This window comes from Pan troglodytes, chromosome X (genome assembly GCF_028858775.2).
Source record: "Pan troglodytes isolate AG18354 chromosome X, NHGRI_mPanTro3-v2.0_pri, whole genome shotgun sequence".
Taxonomy (NCBI): Eukaryota; Metazoa; Chordata; class Mammalia; order Primates; family Hominidae; genus Pan; species Pan troglodytes.
The window spans coordinates 151,987,066-152,005,643 of record NC_072421.2 but is presented as its reverse complement, the minus strand read 5'-3'; the positions used below and the strand labels follow the sequence as shown (position 1 = coordinate 152,005,643).

The 18,578-nt window shown below is 46.3% G+C and overlaps 1 pseudogene; it reads left to right on the top strand.

Moving 5' to 3' along the window:
• Positions 1–1,920: 1,920 nt before the first annotated feature.
• Positions 1,921–5,679, top strand: LOC134809332 (endogenous retrovirus group K member 113 Env polyprotein-like; annotated as a pseudogene).
• Positions 5,680–18,578: the final 12,899 nt, after the last annotated feature.

Below are 18,578 nucleotides of genomic sequence, written 5' to 3'. Positions count from 1 at the left end.
ATTCAGAAAAAATCCGGCAGATGGCGCATGCTAACCGACTTAAGAGCCGCTAATGCCGTAATTCAACCCATGGGGGCTCTCCAACGCAGGCTGCCCTCTCCGGCCGTGATCCCCAAATGTTGGCCTTTAATTATAATTGATCTGAAGGATTGCTTTTTTTTTTTTTTTTTTACCATTCCTCTGGCAAAACAGGATTTTGAAAAATTTGCTTTTGCTATACCAGCCATAAATAATAAAGAACCAGCCACCAGGTTTCAGTGGAAAGTGTTGCCTCAGGGAATGCTTAATAGTCCAACTATTTGTCAGACTTTTGTAGCTCAAGCTCTTCAACCAGTTAGAGACATGTTTTCAGACTGTTATATCATTCATTATGTTGATGATATTTTGTGTGCTGCAGAAATGAGAGACAAATTAATTGACTGTTACACATTTCTGCAGACAGAGGTTGCCAACGCAGGACTGACAATAGCATCTGATAAAATTCAAACAACAGCTCCTTTTCATTATTTAGAAACGCAGGTAGAGGAAAGGAAGGTTAATCCTCAAAAGATAGAAATGAGAAAAGACACATTAAAATATGAAATGACTTTCAAAAATTGCTGGGAGATATTAATTGGATTCGGCCAACCCTAGGCATCCCTACTTATGCCATGTCAAATTTGTTCTCTATCTTAAGAGGGGATCCAGAATCAAATAGTAAAAGAACATTAACTCCAGAGGCAACAAAGAAATTGAATTAGTTGAAGACAAAATTCGGTCAGCACAAGTAAATAGAATAGATCACTTAGCCCCACTCCAACTTTTGATTTTTGCTACTGCACACTCTCCAACAGGCATCATTGTTCAAAATACAGATCTTGTGGAGTGGTCCTTCCTTCCTCACAGTACTATTAAGACTTTTACATTGTACTTGGATCAAATGGCTACATTAATTGGTCAGGCAAGACTACGAATAGTAAAATTGTGTGGAAGTGACCCAGATAAAATCATTGTTCCTTTAAACAAGGAACAGGTTACACAAGCCTTTATCAATTCTGGTGCATTGCAGATTGGTCTTGCTGATTTTGTGGGAATTATTGACAATCATTACCCAAAAACAAAAACCTTCCAGTTTTTAAAATTGACTACTTGGATTTTACCTAAAATTACCAGACATACACCTTTAGAAAATGCTCTGACAGTGTTTACTGATGGTTCCAGCAATGGAAAGGTGGCTTACACCAGGCCAAAAAAACGAGTCACTGAAACTCAATATCACTCAGCTCAAAGAGCAGAGTTGGTTGCTGTCATTTCAGTGTTACAAGATTTTAATCAGCTTATTAACATTGTATCAGATTCTGCATATGTAGTACAGGCTACAAAGGATGTTGAGACAGCCCTAGTCAAATACAGTATGGATGATCGGTTACACCAGCTGTTTAATTTGTTACAACAAACTGTAAGAAAAAGAAATTTCCCATTTTATATTACTCATGTTCAAGCACATACTAATTTACCAGGGCCTTTAACTAAGGCAAATGAACAAGCTGACTTGCTAGTATCATCTGCATTCATAGAAGCACAAGAACTTCATGCCTTGACTCATGTAAATGCAACAGGACTAAAAAATAAATTTGATATCACATGGAAACAGGCAAAAAATATTGTACAGCATTGCACCTAGTGTCAAGTCCTACACCTGCCCACTCAGGAGGCAGGAGTTAATCCCAGAGGTTTATGTCCTAATGCATTATGGCAAATGGATGTCACACATGTACCTTCATTTGGAAAATTGTCATTTGTCCATGTGACTGTTGACACTTATTCACATTTTGTATGGGCAACCTGCCAAACAGGAGAAAGTACTTCCCATGTTAAAAGACATTTATTATCTTGTTTTGCTGTCATGAGAGTTCCAAAAAAAAATAAAACAGATAATGGGCCAGGATACTGTAGTAAAACATTTCAAAAATTCCTAAATCAGTGGAAAATTACACATACAACAGGAATCCCCTATAATTCCCAAGGACAGGCCATAATTGAAAGAACTAATAAAGCTCAATTGGTTAAACAAAAAAAGGAAAAAGATAGTAAGGAGTATAACACTCCTCAGATGCAACTCAATCTAGCACTCTATACTTTAAAAATTTTAAACGTTTATAGAAATCAGACCACTACTTCTGCAGAACAACATTTTACTGGTAAAAAGAACAGCCCACATGAAGGAAAACTGATTTGGTGGAAAGACATCAAAAATAAGACATGGGAAATAGGGAAGGTGATAACATGGGGGAGAGGCTTTGCTTGCGTTTCACCAGGAAAAAAGTCAGCTTCCTGTTTGGATACCCACTAGACATTTAAAGTTCTACAATGAACCCATCGGAGATGCAAAGAAAAGCGCCTCCGCGGAGACAGAAAACCCGCAATTGAGCATCATGGACTCTCCAGGTGAACAAAATGGTGGTATCAGAAGAACAGATGAAGTTGACATCCACCAAGGAAGTGGAGCCGCCGACCTGGGCCCAACTAAAGAAGTTGACACAGTTAGCTGAAAAAAGCCTGAAGAAAACAAGGGTAACACAAACTCCAGAGAATATGCTGCTTGCAGTTTTGATGATTGTATCAATGGTGGTAAGTGTCCCCATGTCTGCAGGAGCAGCTGCAGCTAATTATACTTACTGGACCTATGTGCCTTTCCCGCCCTTAATTCGGGCAGTCACATGGATAGATAATCCTATTAAAGTATGTGTTAATAATAGTGCATGAGTACCAGGCCCCACAGATGATGTTGCCCTGCCCAACCTGAAAAAGAAGGAATGATGATAAATATTTCCATTGGGTATCATTATCCTCCTATTTGCCTAGGGAAGGCACCAGGATATTTAATGCCTACAACCCAAAATTGGTTGGTAGAAGTACCTACTGTCATTGCCAGCAATAGATTTACTTATCACATGGTAAGTGAAATGTCACTCGGGCCACAGATAAATAATTTACAGGATCCTTCTTATCAAAGATCATTAAAATTTAGGCCTAAGAGGAAGCCTTGCCCCAAGGAAATTCCCAAAGAATCAAAAGGCCCAGAAGTCTCAGTTTGGGAAGAATGTGTGGCTGATACTGCTGTGGTATTACAAAACAATGAATTTGGAACTATTATAGACTGGGCCCCTCGAGGCCAATTATATTACGATTGTACGGGCCAGACTCACTCATTTTCACAGGCCCCATCCATCTGGCCCACTAATCCGGCCTATGATAGTGATTTAACTGAAAGGCTGGACCAGGTTTACAGAAGGTTAGAATCACCCTATCCATGGAAATCGGGTGAAAAGGGAATTTCATCACTTCGAACAAAGTTAGTTAGTCCTGTTGTTGGTCCTGAACACCCAGAATTATGGAAGCTTACTGTGGCCTCGCACCACATTAGAATTTGGTCTGGAAATGAAGCTATAGGAACAAGAGATCGTAAGCCATATTATACTATTAACTTAAATTCCAATCTGACAATTCCTTTGCAAAGTTGTGTAAAACCCCCTTATATGCTAGTTGTAGGAAAAATAGTTATTAAACCAGATTCCCAAACTATAACCTGTGAAAATTGTAGATTGTTTACTTGCATTGATTCGACTTCTGACTGGCAGCACCGTATTCTGCTGATGAGGGCAAGAGAGGGCGTGTGGATCCCTGTGTCCATGGACCGACCGTGGGAGGCTTCCCCATCCGTCCATATTTTAATGGAAGTATTAAAAGGAGTTCTAACTAGATCCAAAAGATTCATTTTTACTTTAATTGCAGTCATTATGGGTCTTGTTGCAGTCACAGCTACTGCTGTGGCTGCTGGAATTGCTTTACACTCCTCTGTTCAAATGGTAAAATATGTAAATAATTGGCAAAAGAATTCCTCAAAATTGTGGAATTCTCAGACCCAAATAGATCAAAAATTGGCAAACCAAATTAATGATCTTAGACAAACTGTCATTTGGATGGCAGATAGGCTCATGAGCTTGAAATATCTTTTTCAGTTACAGTGTGACTGGAATACGTCAGATTTTTGTATTACACCCTGAGCCTACAATGAGTCTGAGCATCACTGGGCCATGGTTAGATGCCATCTACAAGGAAGAGAAGATAATCTTACTTTAGATATTTCAAAATTAAAAGAACAAATTTTTGAGGCATCAAAAGCCCATTTAAATCTGGTGCCAGAAACTGAGGCAATTGTGAAAGCTGCTGATGGCCTCACAAATCTTAATGCCGTCACTTGGGTTAAAACTATCAGAAGTTCCACTATTGTAAATTTCATATTAATCCTTGTATGTCTGTTCTGTCTGTTGTTAGTCTACAGGTGTATCCAACAGCTCCGAAGAGACAGTGACCAGCGAAAACGGGCCGTGATGACGATGGTGGTTTTGTCAGAAAGAAAAGGGGGATATGCAGGGAAGAGAAAGAGAGATCAGACTGTTACTGTTGTCTGTGTAGAAAAGGAAGACATAAGAAATTCCATTTTGACCTGTACCCTGAACGATTGTTTTGCCCCGAGATGCTGTTAATCTGTAACTTTTCCCCAACCTTGAGCTCACAGAAACATGTGTTGTACAGAATCAAGGTTTAAGGGATCTAGGGCTATGCAGGATGTGCCTTGTTAACAAAATGCTTACGGGCAGTATGCTTGGTAAAAGTCATCGCCATTCTCCATTCTCGATAAACCAGGGGCACAATGCACTGCGCAAAGCCGCAGGGACCTCTGCCCTGGAAAGCCGGGTATTGTCCAAGGTTTCTCTCCATGTGATAGCCTGAGATATGGCCTCGTGGGATGAGAAAGACCTGACCGTCCCCCAGCCTGACACCCGTGAAGGGTCTGTGCTGAGGAGGAAGGCCTCTTGCAGTTGAGATAAGAGGAAGGCCTCTGTCTCCTGCCTGCCCCTGGGAACTAAATATCTCGGTATAAAACCCGATTGTACATTTGTTCTCTTCTGAGATAGGAGAAAACCCACCCTGTGGTGGGAGGCGAGACATGTTGGTGGCAGCAGTGCTGTTCTGTTACTCTTTACTCCACTGAGATGTTTGGGTGGAGAAAAGCATAAATCTGGCCTATGTGCACATCCAGGCATAGTACCTTCCCTTGACCTTATTTGTGACACAGATTCCTTTGCTCACATGTTTTCTTGCTGACCGTCTCCGCACTATCACCCTGTTCTCCTGCCACATTCCCCTTACTGAGATAGTAAAATAATAATCAATAAATACTGAGGGAACTCAGAGACCGGTGCCGGTGCGGGTCCTCCGGATGCTGAGCGCCGTCTCCTGGGCCCACTGTTCTTTCTCCATACTTTGTGTCTTATTTCTTTTCTCAGTCTCTCGTCCCACCTGATGAGAAATACCCACAGGTGTGGAGGGGCTGGCCCCCTTCATCCACCCACCTTGAGGAATCCATCTGAGAAACTCCTGGATATGCAAATGAGGTAGAATCCACCAGCATCTTAATGACACCACCACGTAAGTAGTTTTTAGAATGTAAATGTCCACCAGCTGCGGAAAGGCTGAACAAATCACTGCACAACTGAGGAAGGCGAGGGGGGTTGGTACATCCAGGCCGTGCCAAAGCCGGTTCTGTCTCAGAGCAGAGGAGTTTTTCCAAGAGACGTGGGCACGCTGTGAGGAAGTCCCAGCAGGAAGCCAGGCAAATGCCACCTCCGCATGCCTGCCCCGGAGGGTGTGAGCGGCTTCCTTCTCCTCTGGATCCTTTTTTGCTCTCCACCTCAAAAAAAAAAAAAAAAAAAAAAGAAGTCATAATAAAAATGTTAGGAATGGAAAGATTATATATAACTATAGGTATAGCAGAGATTTGAAAAACAGTAAGATAAATTCACTGTAGTAAATTTAAAAAACGATTAACTGGACATTGTGCTAGGAAAATATAATGAATTCGAGAAATAGAAAACATTTTTCTTTTTGGCCAAGACCACTCTCCAGGTGGGACTGTGCTTTCCCATTACATTGCACCAGGAAGTGCACCACATCTTTCTTTGTCTTTATTGTGATGCTATTTAGGTTCAGGTGGCGTCAGCCTGATCACTTTTTTTTTTTTTTTTTGAGACAGGGTCTCTCTCTGTCACCCACATTGGAGTGCAGTGGTGAAATCCTAGCTCACTACAGCCACATTTTGTTTATCCATTCATCCATTCATGGATGACACTTGGATGGTTTCCACCTTTTGGCTATTGTCAATAATGATGCAACAAACATTGGCACAGAAGTATCTGTTTGAGGACCTGTGCTTTTTGAGCAGCCGCCAAACAGTTTTCCATAGTGCCTGCACGATTACATTCCAGTCGGGAATAGATGAGGGTTCCAACTTCTCCCCATCCTCGTCAACTCTTACTATTTTCTATTTTTTAAGTAACCATCCTAGTAACTTAACTGTGAAGTGGTATCTCATTGTGGTTTTGACTTGCATTTCCCTAATGACTAAGGATGTTAAGCATCATTTCATGTGCTTACTGGTCATTTCTGTATGTTTTTTGGAGAAATGTCTAAGTCTTTTGTCAATTCTTTAACTCAACTGTTTATCATTTTGCTTGAGTTTTAGGAGTGTGTTGTATATTACGAGTTGAGTTTTAGGAGTGTGTTGTATATTATGGATACTACACCCTTATCAGATATGATTGGCAAATATTTTCTCACTTTCCTCAGCTTGTCTTTTCACTTTTGTGTTGAGGCTTAATATTACCATGCTGACCTGGCATCCATTTTGTTGTCTTGACATGAGTCCCCAGATGTCACACAATGCCCTTGGTTAATAGCCTAAGCCCAGTTCCCAACCGCTGCCCTTCGATTCCACTTTCCTTCCCCTAAAAGCCATCTCACCAGTACACACACACGCACCCAGCTGCCTGACCAAATGTAAAGTTAGATTAGGTCCACGTGGTGGGAGCCCCTTTTTGTGGGCATTTGCTTTGAATCCTCCAATCTTCTCACCCCCTACTGTGATGCTCTGACCATCTCCCTGGACCCAAATAGAGGCAAGTGCCCCAGGTCCACACACGCCCTCTGCACATGTTGAATGACCTCCGTGTAGCCTCCATAACCTGTGAGTAATAGAAGTTCTTTGTTTCCATCTTCTGGCTCTTCTAATCACTGAAGGAGTACTCTCCATTTTAAAGGAACTAAGTTAAAACAACTTTCTTGATAATGTTCTTGAATGCACAAAAGTTTTTCATTCTGATGAAGTCCAGTTTAACTATCTTTTCTCTGGCTGCATGTACTTTTGGTTTCATATCTAAGAAGCTATTGCCAAATCCAAGGTCATGTAGACTCACCCTGTGGTTTCTTTGAAGAGTTTTATGGTTTTAGCTCTTACATTTAGGTTGCTGATCGATTTTGCGTTAATTTTTACTTACTGCATTATATGGGGGTTCAACATCATTCTTTTGCACGAGTAATTCCACTTGTTCCAGTGCTGTTTGTTGAGGAGACTGCTGGATTGGCACTCTCGTCAAAAATTATTTAACCGGGGATCATATCAAGTTAAAAAGCTTCTGCACAGCAAAGGAAACAATCCACAAAGTGAAGAGACAACACACAGAATGGGACAAACTATTTGCAAACTACCCATCTGATAAGGGATTAATGACCAGAATACATAAGGAACTCAAACAACGCTGTAGGGAAAAAAAAGTCTAATAATTCAAGTAAAAAAGAGGCCGAAGAAGCAAAGGAACAGGAGGGGTATAAGGAGGATTGGGGTGGGGAGGGGATGGGGCAACCAGAGACAGGATGGAGATTTAAGGATCCCTGTGATTCCCGAGATGACTCTGAGAGCATCAGCTGGGGAACCGGATGAAAATTCACAGCAGACGTGCATTGTTTGGAAGGAGGTGAGGAGCCAGAAACGGTGAGTTCTTCACTGAAGGAGTGACCACTTGATCTGTTCTTTGGCTGACTGCAGTACCTGAGACACGGTCTGCTCCATAAGAGGGACATCTTCATCCCCTTATTTAAAAAAAATTTTTTTTGAGACAGCATCTCCTCTGTTGCTCAGGCTGGAGTGCAGTGGCACAGTCAAGGCCCACTGCAGCCTCCACCTCCCCAGGCTCAGGTGATTTTCCCACCTCAGCCTCCCGAGCAGCCGGGACTACAAGCATGGCATACATTGCCTGGCTAATGTTTTCTGTTTTTAGTAGAGACGAGGTATCACCATGTTGCCCAGGCTGGTCTCAAACTTCTGGGCTCAAGCAATTCTCTCACCTTGGCTTCCCAAAATGCCGGGATTACAGGTATGAGCCACCTCAGGGAGCCAGAATTTCTTTCTTAAATGTTTGATTCATTAACCAATAGAGCACCCAGCCTGGAGTTTTCTATGTGGCAAGGTTTTTAATTATGAATTTATATGGGTAATTGATATAAAACTCCTTTTTTTCTTGTGTTAGTTTTAGTAATATGTGTCTTTCAATGAAATTATACATTTCATTGAAGTCATTGAATTTACAGTTACAGAGCTGTTAATAGCATTCTTTTTTTTTTTTTTTTTTGAGACAGAGTCTCACTCTGTCGCCCTGGCTGGAATGCAGTGGTGCGATCTCGGCTCACTGCAAGCTCCGCTTCCCAGGTTCACGCCATTCTCCTGCCTCAGCCCCCTGAGTGGCTGGGACTACAGGCTCCTGCCACCATGCCCGGCTAATTTTTTTGTATTTTTAGTAGAGACAGGGTTTCACCATGTTAGCCAGGATGGTCTCAATCTCCTGACCTCGTGATCCACCCGCCTCAGCCTCCCAAAGTGCTGGGATTACAGGCGTGCACCACCGCGCCCGGCCAATAGCATTCTTTACTAGCCTTTGACTTGTTTCACTGATGTCTGCTTTGTGATTTATTAGGTCCTCCTTCTGCTTGTCTGGGGCTAACTTTCTCTTTTCCTCTAGGGTGCATACCCTTCCACTCACCTTGAGGAATCCATCTGAGAAACTCCTGGATATGCAAGTTAGGTAGAATCCACCAGCATCTTAATGACACCACCACGTAAATAGTTTTTAGAATGTAAATGTTCATCAGCCGCAGAAAAATTAAATAAATCACTGCACAACTGCCCCAGGGGAAAAAGTGTGAGGAAGCTAGAGAGAGAGCATGGTAGATAGTCGGGTACTAGCATAGAAAGAGGTTAAAACAAGTCACCAGATCTCTGCATATAGGCTATGGCACACTCTCGTTTTGGCAGTGTGCTCCCGCCACATGAGCATGTAGGGATGTGCACAGTAACTCCCTGGAAAGCCACCTCCACGCTCAAGAGTGCTCATCGCTGGACAATAGCTTTAGGGAAATAAAACCTTCACCTTTTAAATCTCAGACTTCCATGTTGAAATATTTTCATCAAGCATGTATTACTTTGGAAATACATGCCTTTACTTTATAAAAGAAGAGTCTGCTCGAATAAGAAACCATCTCTCCTAGTCCTGTTCTTTCAAAACATTGGAAGTGGATTCTGAGTGTGTTGAAATGTCTGTGCCACAGCAGAGGGCACCTGTTGGTTTTGTCACCCAACCTCTGTTCCCCTGTACCAGTGTGCATATTTCCCCTAGAACCACTCCCTCCCTTTCCCTTCAGCAGTTTTGATTCTGCTGGAGTTGACTTCACCCCAGATTCCAGGTGGAATGACTCATCCTTCCTCTCTCACTATGTGATGCCAGCTTTCCACCACTTCCTGCCAGAAGTAGATGTGGTCTGAGGCCCTCACCAGAAGCAGATGCTGGCACCACCCATCTTACAGCTGCAGAACTATGAGCCAAATAAAACTCTTTATGAATTTCTCAGCATCAGGTATTCCTCTATAGCAATGCAAACAGACTAAGACAGGGATTGAGTCCTTGCTGATAAGCCCTCAAAAGCTGCGATGGTAGAAAAAGCAGCGAATGAGTCTTCTGTGCATAAGAATCCAAATAGGGAGGAGTGAGCCTGCAAGGGAGTCCCAGGAGGAAAGGGAGGAGGAGAACGGGCACAGGGACCAGCTCTTTCCAGATAGGGCTCCCCAACCTGGTCCAAAAGTGCGGGCTTCATTCACCCAGAGCTTGAGTCTTTAGTTTCATTGTCCCGTGACCCCGTCCCACCACCTCTGCCCAAACATGGCCCAGGTGCAGCCGGCCACCCTAGCCCCATGGCTGGATGGCTGGAGCTGGCGGCTTTTAAACCCAAGTCAGGTGGCCCCAGTCCTCTGCTCTAAGCTGTCCAGTGGGCTTCCCTCACTCACAGTGAAAGCCAGAGCCCTGATGGCAGCCTACAGTCCCGACATGATCGAGCCTTTCCTCTCTGGCCTTCTCACCTCCCACACTTGCCCTTGCTCACGCTGATGCAGCCACACAGGGCCCCTGGCCCTTTCTGGAACACACCAGGCACACTTCTGCCTCAGAGCCTTTGCTTGTAATCCCAGCACTGTGGGAGGCTGAGGCAGAAGGATTGCTTGAGGCCATGAGTTCGAGACCAGCCTGCACAACACAGTGAGACCCCCATCTCTACCAAAAACATGTTTTTTAAGTTAGCCGGGCATGGTGGCATGCGCCTGTGGTCCCAGCTACTGAGGAGGTTGAGGCAGGAGGATCGCTTGAGCCCGGGAGGTGGAGGCTGCAGTGAGCTATGGTCGTACCACTGCACTACAGCCTGGGCGACAGGGCCAGACCCCGTCTCTCAAGAAATAAAAATAAATAAATAAATAAATAAATAAATAAATAAATAAATATAAGAATAAATGCTTGTTGAATGAATGTCTGTTTCTCATTTCTGCATTTTCTACAGTTAGTGCAGGGTCAGGCATAGAGTGAGAAGAGCAGAGGGCAAAGGGCGAGCCAGGTCACCGAGTGGGAGTGACGGGGACAGAGTTAGGAGAGAGTCAGGGAGGGAATGGTCTCAGGACAACAGGGGCTCAAGCACCTGGTGTGGGACCACACCCTTGGCTGGTCTGTTTCCCTGGCATCCATCGGGGAGGCGTTTGTTTCCTCCTTCCCTTGGCAGGACCTGGTGTTTCGCCTGCCATTTCTCCCCGTGCGTCCCTCTATCCCAGCAATCTTAAAAGATTCTCGAGATTCAGCAAAGCAAGAATCAAGGAGAGTTCAGTGCCAGTGGAGCTGTCAACTACAGGAGCCATTTCTACTGGGACCACTGATCCACAAAGTGGGTTCAGCGAAAGCAGAAAACCCATTTTAATCATGGTTTTGCTCAGCATAGGTGGTGACTGTGATTCCAGCTTCCCAGCCACTTTCGCGTTGCACTGAGGATTACTTGGTTGTTTTACTTACCTGAAGGGCACCTGGAGTCTTTGAGCTGGACAGGTCCCCAGAGGGCCACGTGCCCACTCCTCGCCTTAGAGCTCTAGGTCAGGAAGCCTTCTTCCTTGGATGACCCACCTCCTGCTACTGACCCCGCCACTGGCTCCTGCCCCAGGTCCCCTGTCCCGACGGAGCCCAGCCCAGCTCGGGCTTCCCCTCTGGCATCTCCTCTCGCTATGGTCACAGGAGCCCAGGGTGGAAGGACTGGCAGAGGGAAGGGTGACCGGCCTCCCTCCAGACAGGGGTTCCCTCCAGCGAGAGCCCAGCCCCATCCTGCGACCCAGCCCAGCCTCCCCCAGCCCCTCCATTGTCCCTGGCCGGCCCTCCCTGCGGGTAGGCAAAAACCTGCTTTCTGGGTTCATGTGTGTCTTCCTTGGACTCGTGCCCTTGGCTGTAGCTTTGCCACGTCAAATCATGTCCACTCTTTTCTCTGCACCACGCTGCGGAGACATGGTGTGTGTTTTGTTTCCTTTGGGCCCTAAACCTTGAAAACACTGAAAGACACAAAAAGGAAGGTAAAAGTCACACAGCATGCAGACACTTGAAAAGTAAGACGTGAAAGTCAGAGTGAAGGTTCCTGCTCCTTCCGTCTTTCCCCACTCTCCAGAGAGAACCATTCTTAGCTGCCAGGGACATTTTCTTCCCTGCTTGGTACTGTGCATGCAAACACACACTCACGCACTCACGCACACACACGTGTTCACACACACGCACGCACACACACGTGTTCACACACACGCACGCACACACACATACACACACGTGCATGTGCACAAACACCACACTCACCCACTGCAAACATTCAATGGGATCATAGTCTACAAACTTCCCACCCTTATTGCAGTAATTTAATTTGTTACTTAACGAAATGTCTGGGAGCGGTTTTCAGTCAGCACTTACTGGCTTACTTCATTCTTTGTAGCTGCTGTATTCCGCAGTATGAATGCGCTCTAATTTAACTAATTATAGATTAATACTAATAACAGAAAGTAATAATACACATAAACAAAAATAAAATCTAACTAAAATAAATCATAATTTCATCAGTCTTTGAGTACTTTGCTGTTGAAGTGGCTTCTGGCATTTCTTTTTTACCACAGCCCATGGCACAGAGCACATCCTGGCATAGAGCACGGCATGCCCGGCTTTTCTCACTCCCCTGAGCACCCCTGGAGAGGAGGCCTGGGGTGACCTGGGAGGGGCAGAAATCCAGAGAGCAGCCCCGTCTAGGAGACTCTTCCGTTGAGAACCATCTGCTGTCAGTGAGAGTAGCCCATCCTCGGGTGAACAGTGGCGGGGCCCAGTGGCTTCCTGGAGCTCAGACGGTGGCTTTCCAGCCTGTCTGGACCACAGGGAGCAGCCCTCAGAAGAATTTGCTGGCAGCTCTTAGGAAGGGAGTGTCCTTCGAGGAGTCACCAAGGTCTGCAACTTGCCTTAAATAGAGGCGAACACGGGACTCAGAAAGTCCCAGGAGAGGCCAGGAAGGCACCGGCCGGCCGTACTGGGACTCACCCACCGAGGGGAGTGACTTCACCAGGTCACTCAGTTCCTCAGGTTCCCAGCGGAACCCAAACCCCGACCGTTTATGTCTTATGTGCCAACCCTAGAGATGGCATAGGTCTGGGCAATGTTGCTTCAGTCAGATCTGCTGAAAAGGCAGCTCCCGCTATGCAATTACCAGCGTGTGAATGGGTCTCAGGCTGACTCCAGAGGCCAGAAACTTAGAGGGTTGGCTTGGGTGGAATTCTGTGCCCACGCCTTGCTAGAGAGACATGTAAAGTGGGCAATGGGGCCTGAGATTGGTGGCCTTTGAAACACTGCTCCCCTTGCCCCGCCACCACACACACACACACACACACACACACACACACACACACACAGAGAGACTGGGCTGGGATTCTGTGCTTCTTTGTAATAACTCGGAGGGGGCATTCTTCGGGGCTCTCAAGGCCTCCACATTTAATCTGCAAAACCACAGTCATCAAAGTGAGTGAGTCATCTTCAGGGAGTGAGGTGGGGAATCAGGGTCAGAGAACCCAAGAATGCTACCACTCAGCTGACCTAACCTTCCACCTAATCCCATCGTCACCCCAGGCGAGTGTAGCCACATCCCAATGACTCCTGACTGGGGTGCAGCCCAACGTCCAGCCTGCAGCACGGTCGCCCTCTCAGTAGAGCAGGACGGAGGTCACCGCTGCCCAGCCCGGTCAGGACGCTCCATCATCCCCTGCCTGCCAGCTGCAGCCACTCTAGGCTGCCAACTCTGCGTCTGCCACCACTGCCCTTTCCAGGTATACCAGTGCACAGGCCAATGCCACTGCCAGGCCTCAGAAGCTTCCAATCCTTGGAGGGCCAGCTCGGCTTCTTACGGGAAACCACAAAACAGAAAACAGGACCCCCAGACAGCCCTGTCTGAGCTTAGAATCACACACTCTCCCTCGAATCACTCCAGTAGCTTCTGCCTCTGCCTCCACCCCCAGAGGGGCTCCCAACACCGCACAGTGGTACCTTTCCAGCCCCTCCACCTTGCTCTTCCCCCTTCCTCCTCTCAGGCACCCGTCTCACGTCAGCCACAGTTGCTAAAACAGAGCTCTTCTGCTTATAATGGAGGCACAGGCCATGGAAACCCTATTGTTCTCAGCACCCAGGGAACAGGCTTTGGGAGGTGCCCTATGAGGGATCTTGCCTTGCAAGTGGGAAGCATGCGGGACTGTTCCAGAGTTGCTGAGACTTCCTGAACTGAGCCAGCCAACAGCAGAAACCCAAGGACACTGTGGGAGACAGATGGCCTGGAGGCCCAGGTGGCATTGGCCCATGCACTGGTGTACCTGGAAAGGGCAGTGGTGGTGGACGCGGGGTTGGCAGTCTAGAGTGGCGGTGGCCGGCAGGCAGGGGACGATGGAGCGCCCTGAGAGTGCCTGCTCAGGGAGACCTTGGGGCGCCTTCGGCAGGCAGCTTTCCGGCCAGGATTGCCTTGGCATAGGGCCCCGAGGGAGGAATGGAAAGGGAAGAAGATTCCAATAGAAACCAAACATTTCGAAAGAAAGGCACCGCAAATGACACCTCAGTAACTGTGGCTGTTGCCTTTGCAAATTTCTAGACATCCTAAAGCAGCAATAGCTCAGGTACCACAGCTCTCAAAATTACCCAGACTTTCTACACCTCCCTCAACTTAGATACCAATTAGAGATCACCGATTCTGATAGGGTCTGGGGCAACGTGGGACTGAGTTCTGGGAACATAATTCTACTGGGATGGGACACTGGCTTGTCTTCTGCATTTGGTGGCTATAGGGCCGGGGCTAGATATTCCTGTGCATCCTATGAACTCTTTAAAGGGGAAACTCACAGTGAGTTGGCATTTAAATAACCCAACTGCCGAGGCACTGAATAAACAGCACCCATTCCTGTGGATGGTGGTCTAGACTGCAGACCTCTGGGCCCACAAGCCATCGAGAACATCTAGCTGAGTGGGAGCAGAGAGGAGGTTGGAGAGAGTGATTGGGGACTTCAGTTTCTTCCAACATTAGCTCACAAGATCAAAAGACTTTGGGGGGTGGGGGCGGAGGTGGGGGGCACGGCCTTTCTCTAATGCCTTTGAGCTTCAGCTTGCCGGGAGATTTAATTTTATTTTATCTTATTTTTTTGAGAAAGGGTCTGGCTCTGTTGCCCAGGCCAGAGTGCACTGGCACGATCACAGCTCACTGTTGCTTCGCCCTCCCAGGCTCCAGCGATCCTCCCATCTCAGCCTTCCAAGTAGCTGGGACTACAGGTGAACACCTAGCTTGTTGGGAGAAAAGCTGAGTGTTGGGAGAGAAGCTGAGGCAGGGCTTGCATGTCTGACATAATGTAAAAGTCTTGGAACATGTCCGGGGTCCAGGGTCTAAAACCCCTCGTGGCCTTTGGAACACCAAGCTCTGTGGTAAAGGGTAGAAGGCTACCCTGATGCACCATAATCTCAGCCCAGGGCATAAAACCCCTCGTGGCTCGGATAGAATCCAGGGCTCGTGGCTCTGGAATGTGTCTAGACTTGCTGGCTCCTTGCTCCTTGCTCTCCCAGGATTGATTGTATCTTGAGTTAAAAGAACCTGCTCTCCATTATCTCAAGTAGCAGAGCATATGCTAAACCATCACAGCTGTAAATCTTGTGCTTAATGCAATGCGCCCTTTCAACCCCACATTCTCACCACCTGTTTCTTTGATCACCAATAAATAGTCTGGGCTTCCAGAGCTCGGGGCCTTCACAGCCTCCATACTTAGCGATGGCCCCCTGAACTCACTTTCTCTCTCAAACTGTCTTTTCTCATTCCTTTGACTCCGCTGGACTTCATCACGCCCACGGCCTGGTGTTGAGTCCGATCACCCCAACACCGGCTAATTTATTTTTATTTTTTTGTAGAGACAGGGTCTCCCTATGTTGTCCAGGCTGATCAGGAGAATTTTGAACTTTATTGTCTCTGCAGGTAATTCTTCATGGGAGAGGGTTTACATTTGGGACATGTGCTATGTTGGACTCTCATTGTTAGAATATCTCATAGACGCCATTTGACCTTGTTGCAGAACCTCTGATGAGATATGTTGGGCAACGATGGCCAGAAATAATTTGGGATGAGCAAACAGAGTAAGGGGTAAACTTTTGGCTGTGGGTACACCATAGACTTACTAGTTAAGCCCAATGGGTTAAGAGGTATGTATCTGACCATTTTCATACTGCTACTGTTGTAGGACTTTCTCCTCAGTTCAGCTAAAAACTGGGTTCTTGTCACATGACCAGGAAAGATTTGGCACACAGACATTTTGAAGGGTGAGGGGTTATGGAATATATTGGGCAAAAAGGAAAAAGACTCTCAGCAAAGCCAGAGGGGTTCCTGTTAACAGGCCCCCATCTCACAGGTTGAATCCCAGGTTACTGCACAGGAACAGGAGGGGCCAGGCTCCTCCCGCCTGGAAATGGCACAAACTTCCATGGCGCTACCCTGTTCTCCCAGTGCCCTAGCCGGTTGGAGCTTCTCTAGGGCCCCTTTCTACTTGGCTGTTTCACTATGAAGAAATACCCAACACTGGGTAGTTTATAAAGAAAGAGAGGTTCAATGGACTCACAGTTCCATGTGGCTGGGGAGGCCTCACAATCATGGTGGAAGGCGAAGGATGAGCAAAGGCACATCTTACATGGCGGCAGGCAAGACAGCATGTGCAGGGGAACTGCCCTCTGTAAAACCATCAGATCTCGTGAGACTTATTCACTACCGTGAGAACAGCATGGGAAAGACCCGCCCCCATGATTCCATTACCTCCCCCTGGGTCCCTCCCATGACCCGACCCGTGGGGATTATGGGAGCTACAGTTCAAGATGAGATCTGGGTGGGGACACAGCCAAACCATATCAGGGTACAAAAGTTTGGGAAACATTAGGTGTGCATGTTAGGGCGGTAACTCTTCTCTCCCCCAGTCTCCTTGAGGAAGGATCAAGTGGTTAATTTGTCAAAAGTTCTCACTGTGGGAGATCTGGCCTCTTTTTCCTTTCCTTCCTGCCCAGTTTGGTGGCAGGCAGCAATATTGGGGATGTGAACCTGTTCTACAGACCCAAAACCTTCCTCCAGTGGACCGCTCTAAGTCTAGACTAGGGGGCTTGTGAGGAATTAGCAAGCCCATTTGGCTCTTCTAACAAGCCCTGTCCACCAAGGCTGCTTCCTCATCTGCTGGCACGTTTGTGGAATTTCTCAGTTGGTTAGGAACCCTGGCAGGCAGGGAAGAGGTGCTATTTATTGGCCCCTCCCTACTCCCCCAGATTCTCAACTTCGGTGCTAATGCTTGTAAATTGCTTAGGAATTCTGGTGCTAAATATGCAGGAATGCAATTCTGGTTGCAGGGGAAGGCGGTGAGAGGGGAGGCTCAGAATTCCTCTGGCTTCTTAACTAGCACTTCTGGTTTCTACGGTAAACTCTGGCCCCCCTCCCCTCACCATGGTGCTCCACCCCTGCCTGGAGGGGGTGAGGAAGCCACAGCTGCACCCACAGCCTCAACACTAAGCTCTGCTCAATAGAACCCTCTGCAAGTACCAGGTTGAGATATGATGAAGCAATCTGGTTGATCATTTTTTTGTCTCACTTGAGCTTACTCATTACAGTCCATTTGTGTTTTGAAATGGTTAGCTACAGATTTATAGATGATTTTTATTACCTTGTTTTGTAGTGGAGGCAACCACAAAGAATTCCATAGTTGCAATTGCCTGAAGGCAGGTAAGTATTGGAATTCTGGGTCTGCCAGGTGCCCACTCACTTCCCTCAGATGCTAAGGCTCTGCAGATCTTGGAGCAGGTGCGGGAGGGGTGATTTGGTCTCAGCCACTCCAGATTTTGGAGTTCATGTGGATATCTTGTCACCACTTAGTTTTATTGTGGATGCTGCCCTCGGGTTTTGGTTTTGCTATCCTATTTCTCTCTCTCTCTCTCTGTTATGAAGATACAAAAATGATGTTACAATCATTGATGTCATCTCAGAATGTAGAAATTGCATCACTTCTATATCGGAATAATTCATAAGGTTGTTTTAACTTTAATACAAGGAAACCATAAGCATTAGAACTTCTGGGTAAAATAGTGACCAGAGGGCAAAGATTTTTAAGTCCTCTCCCCAGAGTTATGCTGAAATGACAAATGAAGCAAATGAAATGTAAACTATAAGGGGAAGCCAGTTCATCAGCTAACTAGGAAACAGCAGCAGCTCCTCACCAGGATCTCTGAGGAATTTCTCTCTCTCACCTCTCTCTCTCTGTCTCTCTCTCTCTCTCTCTCTCCCCTCTCTCTCTGTCTCTCCTCTCTCTCTCTCCTCTCTCTTTTCTCTCTCCTCTCTTCTCCCTCCTCTCTCTCTCTGCTCTCTCTTTTCTCTCTCCTCTCTCTCTTCTCTCTCCTCTCTCTCTCTGTCTCTGTCTCTCTCTCATAGTTCCAATCTATCATGGACTGGTACTTTTGTAAAAACAATAAAATTTATCATACAATTAACTGAAAAAGACATACCAAGTCCAAGCCCATCTACTTTATTGTTAGAATCAACAGACACTCTGATTCAACAGATTTACTCTGCCTGCGTATACACTCAATTTCTGTACTTATTATAGGCTGGAAGCAGTTTCTGGATCACCATCCACTTGCAGACTGTATTCATTTATTTAGGGCCATCAGAACAAAATAACACAAACTGCATGGCTTAAAACGACAAAAATGGATTTTCTTGCAGGTTCTGGCATCCACTAGTCTGAAGTCAAGGTATGGGCAGGGCCGCGCTCCCTCCAA